General features: G+C 41.0%; 1 long non-coding RNA gene across 1 annotated transcript in view; it reads right to left on the bottom strand.

Annotated features, from left to right (window-relative positions):
* Positions 1-5,686: 5,686 nt before the first annotated feature.
* The window catches only part of LOC129011565 (uncharacterized), a 24,699-nt gene continuing 17,092 nt past the window's right edge, over positions 5,687-13,293 (bottom strand). Inside the window, exon 2 of the long non-coding RNA XR_008493362.2 lies at positions 5,687-6,291. This is a non-coding gene — a long non-coding RNA (uncharacterized LOC129011565). The remainder of the gene's footprint in view (positions 6,292-13,293) is intronic.

Genomic DNA, 13,293 nt, shown 5'->3' with positions numbered 1-13,293 from the left:
GAGTAAGTGCCATGTGACACTAGGGGAATGTATATTCTGTTGTTTTGAAGTGGAGATTTCTGTAGATATCTGTTAGGTCCACTTGATCCAGAGCTGAGTTCACGTCTTAAATATCCTTGTTAATTTTCTGTCTCATTGATCTGTCTAATATTGACAGTGGGGTGTTAAAATTTCCCACTGTTATTGGGTGGGAGTCTAAGTCTCTTTGTAGGTCTCTAAGAACTTGTTTTATGAATTTGGGTGCTCCTGTATGGGGTGCATATATATTTAGTTAGCTCTTCTTGTTGAATTGATCCCTTTACCATTATGTAATGCCCTTCTTTGTCTGTTTTGATCTTTATTCGTTTAAAGTCTGTTTTGTCAGAGACTAGAATTGTAGACCCTGCTTTTTTTCTGCTTTGCATTTGCTTGGTAAATTTTCTTCTATGCCTTTATTTTGAGCCTATGTGTATCTTTGAATGTGAGATGGTTCCCTTGAATACAACACACTGATGGGTCTTGACTCTTTATCCAATTTGCCAATCTGTGTCTTTTAATTGGAGGATTTAGCCTGTTTATATTTAAGGTTAATATTGTTATGTGTGAATTTGATCCTTTCATCATGATGCTAGCTGGTTATTTTGCACACTAGTTGATGCCGTTTCTTCATAGTATCATTGGTCTTTATATTTTTGTGTGTTCCGGAGTGGCTGGTACCAGTTTTTCCCTTCCATATTTAGTGCTTCCTTTAGGTGCTAGCTCTTGCAAGGCAGCCCTGGTGGTGGCAAATTTCCTCAGCATTTGCCTGTCTGAAAAGGATTTTCTTTCTCCTTTGTTTATGAAGCTTAGTTTGGCCAGATGTGAAATTCTGGGTTGAAAATTCTTTTCTTTAAGAATTCTGAATATTGGCCCCTACTCTCTTCTGCTTGTAGGGTTTCTGCTGAAAGATCTGCTGTTAGTCCAATGGGCTTCCCTTTGTAGGTGATCTGGCCTTTCTCTATGGCTGCCCTTAACATTTTTTCCTTCATTTCGAACTTGGAGAATCCAATGATTGTGTGTCATGGAGTATCTTAGTGGGGTTATCTTTGGGGTTTTCTGTATTTCCTGAATTTGAATGTTGGCCTGTCTTGCTAGGTTGGGGAAGTTCTCCTGGATAGTATCCTGAAGTGTGTTTTCCAACTTGTTTCCATTCTCCTCATCTCTTTCAGGTACTCCAGTCAGTCATAGTTTCGGTCTTTTTACTAGTCCCATATTTCTCAGAGGTTTTGTTTGTTCATTTTTATTCTTTTTTCTCTAATCTTGTCTGCCTGCCTTATTTCAGTAATATAGTCTTCCATCTCTGATATTCTTTCTTCTTCTCGATTGGTTTGGCTATTGATACTTGTGTATGCTCCACAAAGTTCTCAAGCTGTGTTTTTCATCTCCATCAGGTAATTTATGTTCCTCTCTAAACTGGTTATTCTAGTTAATGGCTCCTCCAATATTTTATCAAGGTTCTTAGCTTCTTTGCACTCAGTTAGAACATGTTCTTTACCTCAGCGAAGTTTGTTATTACTCACCTTCTGAAGCCTACTTCTGTCAACTTGTCCATCTCATCCTCCATCCAGTTCTGCACCCTTGCTGGAGAGGTGTTGCAATCATTTGGAGGAGAAAAGGCACTCTGGCTTTTTGGGTTTTCAGCATTTTTTTCATTGATTCTTTCTTATCTTCATGAGTTTGTCTAGTTTCAATCTTTAAGGCTGCTGATCCTTGGATGAGGTTTTTGTGGGGACTTTTTTTGTTGATGCTATTGTTGCTTTGTTTTTGTTTGTTTTTCTTTCAATAGTCAGTACCTTTTTCTGTAGGGATGTTGCAGTTTGCTGAGGGTTCATTTCAGGCCCTATTCATCTGGTTCACTCCTGTACCTGGAGATATCACTCAAAGAGGCTGGAAAACAGCAAAGATGGGTGCCTGCTCCTTCTTCTGGGATCTCTAACCTCGAGGGGCACCAACCTGATGTCAGTAGGAATGCTCCTGTATACAGCATGTCTGACAACCCCTGTTAAGGGCAGAGGATCTCACCAAGTTGGGTGGCACAGGAAACAGTACTCGTTTAATAAAGCACTTTGGCTGTCCCTTGGTGGAGGGGGTGTGCTGTGCTGGGGGGAATCCACAAGTCTGGGCTGCCCAGATTCCTCAGAGCTAGCAGAAGGAAAGACTAAGTCTGCTGGTTCACAGCGACTACAACCACCCCTCCCCCTAGGGAATCAGACCCAGGGAGATCAGAGTTCTGTCCCTGAGCCCTTGGCTAGAGTTGGAGTTCCTGCAGGGAGGCCCTGCAGCTGCAGTATTGGCTGCTGCCCTTCCTCCAAGGAGCTCAGACATCTTAGACAGCAGGCAGCCACAGCAGTGGTGATGGCCGCCCCTCCCCACAGGTGGAAGGGAAGTGGGTATGTCTGCAAAGGCCACCATGAGAGATCCTGCTGGTAATGGAAATGTCCTTCGTCTTGACTCTATTGATGTCCATGTCCTGTAATATTGTACTATAGTTTGGCAAAATGTCGTCATGGATAAAACTGGATAAAGAATACATGGAATCTCTCTGTATTTTTCCTTATAACTTCATGTGACTCTACAATGGTCTCAAAATTTAAAAATCTAACTAAAAGAAACTCCCAAAAAAGATTAAATCACAGCTCCTACTTTCACTTTTAAGCACATTCCCTAGATTTTAATAAGCTATTGTTAACACAGTTAGATTACACCTCTATTTATAGCAAGAAGGAAAGATTAATATAGAATTGTCAAGAATGTTAGTGGCCATTTCATAATGTATACATATTTTAATACATTTAATGTTGTACACTATAAATATATACAATTTTTATTTATAATTTACAATACATTTTAAAATCTAAAAAATGAAAAAATAATGTTTTTGTCATTAGACATTCTTACTAATATAGTAAGTTTCCTTTTTACAACAGAGAAGAAAGGGAACCTGTCTTGGTCCATTTTGTGTTGTTATAAGAGAATGCCACAGACTAGATAATTTATAAAGAACAGAAAATTATTTCTTAAAGTTCTGGAGGCTGGGATGTCCAAGATTAAGGTGCTGGCATCTTGTGAGAACCTTCTTGCTGTGTCATCTCATAGTGGAAGTTGCAAGGGCAAGAGAGTGCTTGAGAGAGCATAAGAGGAGCCAAACTCACTTCTATAACAAATTCAGCCTCTCAATAACTAACCCACTCACTCCATAAGACATTAGAGCCCTCAGATCTAATGTCCTCTTATTAGGCCCCACCTCTCAACACTGTTGCATTGGGGATTAATTTTCCAACACATGAACTTTGGGGGATACATTCAAACCACAGCAGAACTTATTTTAAAAGAAATTGTAACTGATTCTAAAAGTCAAATACATGGCCTTCTGGTAATTAAAGTAGATGAAGCTTTAGATACTAAGATGGAGGCTTACTAAAATGTATATAAGAATTTTATATATAATTTTCCAATAAAACTTGGCATTTGTAATATATTTAGACTTGAATACTGTAATGATTTTAATCTCCAACTGCTTATATATTTATTGTTATTCTACCTTCAAAATAAGCTCTGCTAATAAAAGAACTACATCTTTACAGAATAAGGCAGGGAGGTGGCCTGTCATTCTAGGGACAAAGGATACATTTTATGTTAAAAAGCAAATTTCTCTGCCCCACGATTGACCAGAGCGTGCCCCTCACTAGGAAGGGGCCAGGGCCTGTCCCCGGGATTGGCTTGCCTCTCCCAGACTAAGGTGGCCCAGGGGGCTCCCAGGCTTCAGTTTCTGAGATGGAGGCAGGGAGGGGAGGGTGGCGGCCCCAGGGCCCTGCTCCTGGGCCCACGGGAAACTGGACCGAGGACCCTGAGCGGCTCTGGCTGGCACCTCAGAGCAGAGCAGGGATGGGGGAGCGGGGGTGGCCTCAGAGCCAGAAGACCCCAGGACCCGAGCAAGCGCCTGCGGGAGGAGGCTTGCAGGCCCGGGTGTGTGGCCTGTGCCGTTGGGGTTAGGGCCAGAAGCCACCATGGAGAAAGAGGAGGTGCCTTAAAAACAGGCCACGGCCTGCACAGGAAAAGATACGGGGTGGGGGTGGCCTGGCAGTCCTGGAAGCCTCCAGCCAGGCCTGGTCCTCCTCGCCGAGAGCGTGTGCTGCAGGTGCAGGGGGCTGGACTGCGGGGGGCCCGTATCTCCAGCAGGCGGGCTCTGCTGCCTCCCACTGTGGAAGCCAGAAGGAAGGGCACCTGCACTCCTGCCCCTGGGTCTACTGGAGACCGGCCTGGGGTCCTACCAACCACCCGCACCTCTATCTGTGCAGCAGGGCCCCTGCAGACTCGGCCTCGTTTTCTGGGTGAAGACGCGGCACCCCCTGGCCGGGCGCGCCCACCCCTGAGAGGAGCTCTCCTTTATGCGCAACCCCAGTGTGGAGCCCCCAAGTCATCCATGCTTGGCTGATTTTGGGTTTTGGGGCCCTGGCTCCCTAAGGGGCCTGATTGTGCATCCACAATGACGGGGAGTGGGTCTCACGCAGCTCCTCAGAGGCCCCACCCCCTCCCAGCTCCCACCCTCCAGACCCGCAGGCACCCCCCAGGGCCGCACCTCCCAGAAGCCCTCCATAGCCCACAAATCTGACCTAAGTCCTGGTGACTCCTACACTCCAATGGAGTCGTAATCCCTAAAATCGAGGGGGGCCTTTGCTAGGGTGGTTTCTACCGAGGATTAATCCCTGGAACAACTCTCAGAATAAAATAAAATAAAAGCTGGCTGCATGGTCAATAACCTTGGCAAACCTCTCTCGGAGATACACAATACGTCATAATTTCTAGGAAAACTTGCAGTGGAGAAACCTGTTTCAAATTTCTGATTTTATGAACCTTAAAACTAAAATTAAATTAAGTTTTTATCCTAAGAATTTCTGGCCTTTGCCATGGAATCATTTCTGCATGGCCAGGATTCCTGATGGCCCCTTTAGTTTTAAAGGGAATCCACATCTAAAGGAGTCAGAGGCGGATTTAGATAACTAAAGCACCGCTCCTGAGACCTGAGTGGTGACATTGCCTTTGCTTCTACACCGAAAGTCACACAAAATCTAATTTCTTGGTTTCTAATTATGATTAAATAATTCATATGCTACACTACATTAAATCAAATCCCGTCAATCCCCACCCCCCTGGCAAATGAACTGTCACTTAATAGACTATTCAAAAAACAGCCAATGCTCTGAAAGATAATTGCTTTCAATTTTCTAAGTTTTCACTTATACAGCATGATAAAGGCAAACTGATATGACCTGACTTTTTACAGATACCGTTCTCCCCAACATCTGGTCAATAGTATACAAATATTTACAAGGAAAAATTAGTCAAAGAAAAAAGAAACCTTCATTATCCAAATCGATTTCTTTATAATGCTCATCAAAATTTTAAAAATAAAATACTTTGTTAACTTTCTAGTCATTCCTGTTGCCACACTGCTTCAGCTGGTGGCGTCAAGAAATTTAAGTTTAAGGATGTTTTTGTTCCACAACACTCCTACTCCTGTTCTGTACTATTTTAGAAGTTATCTAGAATAGTAAATTAAATATGTAAGTGTAAACCTTGAAAAGAGAAAGAAAAGAATAGATAAATTAAGATACAAAAATTTTCACACTTCACAACCTTGAATACCAAGATAATAAAATGCGCTCTATATTTTCTATGGATTTCAGTTTAATCTAATAATATTGCAAAAAAAAAGTTTCTGAAGAGGATGCTAAACAACAGCAATGACATTATCACTTTATAAATATACCCTTGCCATAGTTTTTGCTAAACAGACAGTTCTTTTAAAGTGACAAATGTAAGTTATAACATGCAGCATTTAAGATTCAGAAGCCTCAGCAAATTATGGTATCTTTTGGCGATGAAGACTTTTAGAGACAAATGTGAACAGTGCAGCCAGCCTACTTGACTTAGTGATTTACAAATGCGTTCGACTCCGACGTGTGCAACACGACGTGGCTTCTCCCACACGCCGCTCCGCTGAAACATGGCGCACTCGTGGTCAGCATGCAGTTCCTGCAGGACGTCGATGGGAATTTCGTGTCTAGCAGTGCAACGAGCATCACCCGCAGCTCCCTGGGAGGACCACGAGCTTCACGTGTGGGAGCTGCGCCGCCCCCTGGTACCCAGAGACACGCGGAGCCTGGGCTCCCTGGCTTTGTAATGCTCGTTAAAGTCCAGCCTGAAGCTAAGAAACCGAAGACTCTTGTCAGAGCTGGTCGTCAGTAACACCAAAAACTGCTGCACGATACCCTAAAAAGAAGCAAAAGGAGTGAAATATTGTTTCAGAAAAGAACGACCCACAAATGTATTCCCTCCACCCTTAATCCCCTTTGGGTTGGGTTTGTTTGTCTTTCCAGATCAACAGGTCCTTAGTAAACGCCAACTACGGCGGGTGTCCAGGGAGCGAAAGCTGCTGGGACCACGGAGTGCACACGGCCAGTGAACCTGCATTAGGAATGGGCACCCTTTTACAAGGACAAATTAGGGATGAATACATTTTATTTGAAAGCAATTAACCAATAGGCGTTTTCACTTTGTTCTTAAGTTCCACAAGAATAAGCAAAACAGCAACGTAACAGATGTTAGAACATTCTATTCTTTTTATTTTGAATGCAAAACTCAGTGCCCCACATTTCATCTTTCACATGACTCATGAAAGAGGATTTAGTCCTAGAGCCCTCACTGGAAAACAAATTGAGAACATTGGACGGGTCTACATTCCCAGCCATGACCTTAAGCTTCAACGCTGTTGGGTGTGAGGCTGCAGCTGCCTTCCTGACAGGCGGTGGCATCACTGCCATCACCTCCTTATGTGGGGTCACAGACCACATGTTCAAATGCCTGATGCAGAAAAATAATATTAAATGGAATGGAATAATCTTTAATACTTCAATTTTAAAATAATACAGATTACAAAGGACTCCATATTTACTTTGCACAATGTGATCTTATTTTATTTAAAATGTTGTAAGCACAGTAAAAAGAAAGGTTTATGTAAAAATATCAACAGAGGTTATCTGTGACATGCTCAATGCTTTCCTCAATAGATATTCAAAAATTTCTAAAATGCACAAATATCATAAAATTGGGGAGGGAAGTTATTTTTAAGCACCAGTAACCATCACCCTTAATCATGGCAACATTAAGTCTTTTTAAAAAAAATTAACATCATTTTCCTAGTATTAAAATGAGCAAGCCAAGATCAGCCAACTAAGAGATCCTTTTTTTTTTTTTTTACAGAAGACTACTTCTAATGGTGAATATTTAAGGAAACGTTAAGACCAGGCTCAATTATATAGACATTTCAATCAAAACAATGATCACGTGGATTAAAATGTTCATAAAATGGAGTCCAAATCTTAAACTTTCAGGGTACTAAGTGTTAGACTCAGGAGTCTCTCTACTCAGGTCTCTCCTTAACAATTTTGTTAGCTGCAACTTAATAAAATATTTGAGAATCACTTTTCTAGAATCACTGATATTCACTAGCCTCACTCTTTGCATGATCTTTAACAGCAAATCAGGCTTCCCAAGTTGAGATTATTAACTCAGTGATTTTAGAAGTAACAGGGCCTTGTGCTCAGAATGAATCTAGAAGTCTATCTGTTTCCTTCACATTTAACTTTAAAGTTGCATTAAAGCATCATTCAAAAGTAGCCTTTCATTTTCTTGGCCTCATAATCAATTCTCTGTAATTATTTAACATTGCCTTTGTGGTATGAGAGTGGGAAAAGCACACTTAACATAAAATGAATGGCTGGCACCATTATGTTACTCTACACTTAGATTACTACCTGGAAATCTAGAACCATAACATGAGATCACAACAACAACCACCTTTAGCTACACAGTGCATCATCCTACAGAACTTTAATAAAATTACAAAAATGTCCATCTTCCCCATGTGCATCCTAGAAAACAGCACAAGACATAAAATTCTAATCAAATTTATCAAAATTTGTTTTGTCATATAAGCAGTTAATACCCTACATGTCTTTACAGCAGGCCAACAGCTTATGGGGTGAGTTGCAGGGTGCCACAGACTTTGTCTTCCCCATTGTTTCCCCAAGGATAACAGAGAGCATTGCTCTCTTCTGTTGGCTCATGTAAATCTGAAAATTTTTATTCCAGTGCTGTCCCAAAAAAGACAATGCTTAAGAGTCCATCTCCAGGATTAAGATCCATGTATTAGTCTGTTCTCACACAGCTATAAAGAACTACTGAGACCGGATAATTCATGAAGAAAAGAGGTTTAATTGACCCACAGTTCCACAGGCTTAACAGGAAGCATGACTGGGAGGCCTCAGGAATCTTACAATCATGGCAAAGGTGAAGGGGACGTAGTTAGTAAATATTATTTCATTTCACTTAATCGAAAGCACCTCTTTACATGGTGGCAGGAGAGAGAGACAGACACCAAATGGGATGTGCCACACACTTTTAACCATCAGATCTGGTGTGAACTCACTCACTATCATGAGAACAGCAGGGGGGAAATTCACCCCCATGATCCAATCACCTCCCACTATGTCCTTCCCCCAGCATTGGGAATTATAATTCAACATGAGATTTGAGTGGGGACACAGAGCCAAACCATATCAATCCATTAAGATAGAAACCACCAAAAGAGAGAGGCAGTGAATGAGAGGGAGAATGTGTGTCTTCATTATCATTTTCCTTTAGCCTAAAATGATTTAAGTGCCAGGGACACAGAGAACCTGACTCTGAGAAGTGCAAAGTGAGGATGTGGCAAAGGAAACCCTTTCATGCTTGGACAACAAGACAGGCATTTAGGAAATTGTGGCAGCAAAGATCTTTCTCCAATTGTGCCAAGGACAGACACTGATCGTGTCCAGACTTGGTTTTATGAGAACATGCACAATAAGAACAAATCTTCAATGATAATACTGGCTCCTAGCTATAATCAAGCAAATATCTATACATGTCCATAGATGTACATTTTTAAAGAATAGACTTTACTGAAATGTTCTTAGGAAACAGGGCTTGAATAAATGAATGCATTTCTTCAATAATATGTTTAAGCACCTTTCAATGTCAAGTTCCTGAGTTGAGTGCCAGAGGGAACACAAATTTACCTACCACAGAACCTGCTCTCAGGGAGCTCACAGGAAGACATGGTAAATGAATGAATGAATGAATGTAGTAAGATGAAGGAGGTGATGAATTATGTGTGTCAGCCTGAAATAATAGAAATGATCAGAATCCAGTTTAAAAAGCATATTCTGGTGAAAAGCTGGGAATGACCATCTGGAAGACAAAGACACTAGAGAAATGGGGTCAGCACTTTGAACTTAAAAGTTGTTTTGCTTTTATATATAGTGTCATCTGAAGAATCATGAGGTTCATAAATTTGGAAAGGAGAGCTTCATTTCTCATAAAAGGTTGCTGCCTGTAGGCTGGGCATCCTGTAGGCTGGGAAGCATAGCCTCTTTCAGAAGCTGAAAGCAGGCACTTCAAGGGAGGGAAGGATAAGACAGAAACTTATGTTGAACAGATTGGCTAGGTATACATATTCTACAGGTTATAAGAGGAGCTCTGAATATTTTACAAAGGGGAGGCATAGGCATGTGTAGTAGAGTAACATATAAGTAACATGTATCCCACATTTACTTTGGGGTGGAGACTTATCATTTAAATGTATTATAATTAGATCCTATACATCAAAAGGTAAAGCAGATGACCTGAAGGCCCTCATTGTGCAGTCTCTTTAAACTGATCAGAACCACTCCATGGTTGGTGGTCTCTTATCAGGAAGGAATGTTGATCAGTTGCTGTCCACCAAACCGGGCTAGTGTCAGGTGATTGGTTGAAATCAGCAGTCAAGTAAGTCTTTCAAGAGGGCTGGTTTTTGTTTAAACCTTAGGAAAAGAAAGTCTAATGGCATTTAGCAAAGGAGGGTCTATCTTGAGGCGCATCTGATATCCTATACTGTCATGGCTGAGAGCTGTTTTTTTTAAGGTTTCTCCAGGGTCCTCTTGGCTAAGAGGGGGTCTGTTTAGTCACATGGGGGGCTTAGGATTTTATTTTTTTATTTCTCATTAGGCAGAAAACAAAGAAGTTTAGTAGGATTATAACATTTTCTATGCAAGGCTGGTTTATTAGTTGCAAAAATTTAATTTGTGCAGTTTGCTTTTTTCTCCATGTGACATGTTTTCTTTTCTTTACAGCTAGTTTTTTTTCCAATTTAAAAGTGTATATTTAACATTTTATTTTAGGCAATGTGATAGCCAAAGTCTTTGTGTGATAAAGGTAAGAGGGATGTTAATCTATAATAAAGATCAGTAGTGAAGAGGGAAGGGGTCTTTCTTGTCACTCTTTAGTCATTTGCAGCATTTTACAAAACACTGTAGGTAAGGAAGAAGGCTAATCTATAATCAGAGAAATAAAGATTACAGCTGCCTACATTACAGCTGCCGGTTTGCATGACTCAGATCCCATAATCACATTTCCTTAAGGCTCAAAATATTTCAAACTTTCAGTAGCTTAGATTTTGAATTACTTATTTTCACATTTGAAGCTAAAGTCTTACAGAAATTCAGAGAAGGAAGCTATGATATTATGAAATACATATATTTGGTCTTTGCCAGTTTTCCTGGCATACAACTCCTAAAATCCTTGGAAACTTCAAAGTGCTGTCTTTTTGTTTGCTGATGTTTACTGATAGCTTCAGGGTATGGTTGGCCACCAGAAAGACAAAGGCACAATTAGAGGGCTAGGACTTTCAGTCTCACCTCCTAATCTCCAGGGAGGGGAAGAAGCTGAAGGTTATGTTGATCATCAATGGCCAATGGTTTAATCAATCATGCCTACATAATGAAGCTGCCATAAAAACTCAAGAGGACAGGGTTCAGAGAGCTTTCGGATGATTGAGCCTGGGGAGGGTCCTGGAGCGTGATACCCACGGAGGGCGTGGAAGCTCTGTGCCCTCCCCAATACCTCACTCTGCATCTCATTATCTGTATCCTTGATGGATGTATCCTTGTAATATCCTTTACAATAAACTGGTAAACACTAGTTGGTGTTCCCCTGAGTTCTGTGTGCCACTCCAACAAATTTAACCCAAAGAGCATCCTGGGATCCCCAACTTATAGCCAGTCAGTCAGAAGTTTCAGAGCCTGGACTTGCCACTGGTGTCTGAGGCAGGTTGTCTTGGGGACTGAGCCTCAACCTGTGGGATCTGAGGTTACCTCCAAGTAGATAGTGTTAGAACTGAATTAGAGGGCACCCAGCTGGTGTCCACTGCTTGCTATGTGAAGAAACCAACCCCACCACATTAGGTCACAGAGGTCTTCTGCATTAATGGCTGCTGAGGTGTGAGAGGAGAGGAAGAACAGGGTTTGAGAGATTTTCTGAAACAGCTGAACACGTGGAGGTGCCTACAGGGTGGCACACCCCTCTCCCATGCCCTGTCCTGTGCACCTCTTCATCTGTAGTCTTTGTAATGTCCTTTGTAATAAACTAGCAAACATAAGAGATTTCCTGAGTTCTATGAGTGGCTCCAGCAAATTAATTAAACCAAAGAGGAGGCCATGGGATCCCTGATTTATAGCTGGTCAGTCAGAAGACAGGTGAACAACCTGGGGTTTGCGATTGGCACCGGAAGTGGAGGCAGTCTTGTGAGACTCAGCCTTCACTCCGTGGGGTCTGACGCTATCTCCAGTAGACTCAGCACTGAGTGAGCTGGAGGACTCCCAGCTGGCATCTGCTGCAGAACAGACTGATTGCTTAGTATATTGGGGGAGGGGGGAAATGCACACATTTGGCCATAGAAGTCTTCTGTGTTGACTGTGGGGTGAGAGCAGAGGAAAAGCAATCTGTTTTTTCCCCTGCACAAGCCTAAGTCCAAATGGAAACAGTCACTTATTCACTGAACAAATTCTTAGCACCTATCATGAGCCATGCATTGATCTAGGTACTGAGGATACAGCAGTGAACAATTCAGAAACAGCCACTATCCCCCTGGGCACTGTTCCAGTGGGGAGATAGACAAGCCCATAAACAAATGAAGATGAAATTGGATGCATTTGGCACTCCTGGGCAATGAAAAAAACAAAGGCAAGCTAGAGATAATACAAACAAAAAGGGTGTGTGGAGGGAGGCCATTTTAGATTGGGGGATTCACCTAGAAAGACTGTGAAGAGTATGTGTGTGTTTATGTGTCTGTGTGTATATGTGTGTATATGTATGTGTGTGTATGGGTGTTATATGTGTGGGTGTGTATATATGAGTGTGTGTACATATGAGTATGTGCACACACGCACACAGGGCATGTTAATGTTGTCAAGGTCTTATGTTTGATTGCTGTAAATAAAGGCTAGATGGTATCAATTATGTGCTGCCAATCTCCTTTATAAGTAGGCATATGAATACATGTCAAAATTTTGATGACCATAGGGAAGAGATTTCTACATTTATTTTCAATTGCCATGTCTAATCTTTGGAGAACAATTCAAATTATTAAATCATTAATTGATCTTTTCAAAAATGTTTACTTCCTAACTTTATAGTCACTTTCAAATTTTAAAGAAGTAAACTAATAAATGCTTTGAGGAATAAGCAAAACTATTGTAATGAGGTTATCGCCACTTTAGCATATAATTAAAGGATTTCTGTTAGAAGCCAAAACATTTTTAAACTCAGAATGAATAATCCGAAAGATTATCCTACCACAATCTTTGCTCTGTAATTTGCCACTGAACAGATTAGACTAATTGCATATATGCTTTTTATCTGCTCTTCATTTAAACAGAAGAGCTAGTTTTATAGGCAACACACAAATGTATCTTGACAGTTGGAATGCAGCCATATTTTTATCCATATGAACGATAAGAAAATGTAAACCATTAGAACCTCAGACCATTCAGGCATCTTCAGAGGTTACAAAAGCATTGCTTCATCTAAGGGCAAGGCAACACACAGTCACTCCAGCAGCAAACACGAAGAGCTTGGTATGCTTTAGAATATAATTAACCTGTGAGAAATATAGAGGGAAAAGCCAAGGTCAGAATATAATTGCAATATGCTTTTATTTTATTGATGCATTTTCCATTCAAGTTTCTTTTTCATCATTATGTCAAACACAGAAAGAATTGAGAAAAAAGTTAAATGTAATTATATAATAATTTCTCATTAACTGTTGGACAAATGCCAATGACTCCTTGCAAAAAGCAGAAATGAAGAGGGTACTTTTCTTAGGAAGCGAATTAATTTCTAAGAATCAGATCAATTAAT

This window comes from Pongo pygmaeus, chromosome 14 (assembly GCF_028885625.2).
Source record: "Pongo pygmaeus isolate AG05252 chromosome 14, NHGRI_mPonPyg2-v2.0_pri, whole genome shotgun sequence".
NCBI classification, from domain to species: Eukaryota; Metazoa; Chordata; class Mammalia; order Primates; family Hominidae; genus Pongo; species Pongo pygmaeus.
The sequence above is the reverse complement of the archived record's forward strand: the minus strand, read 5'-3'. Positions and strand labels throughout refer to the sequence as shown.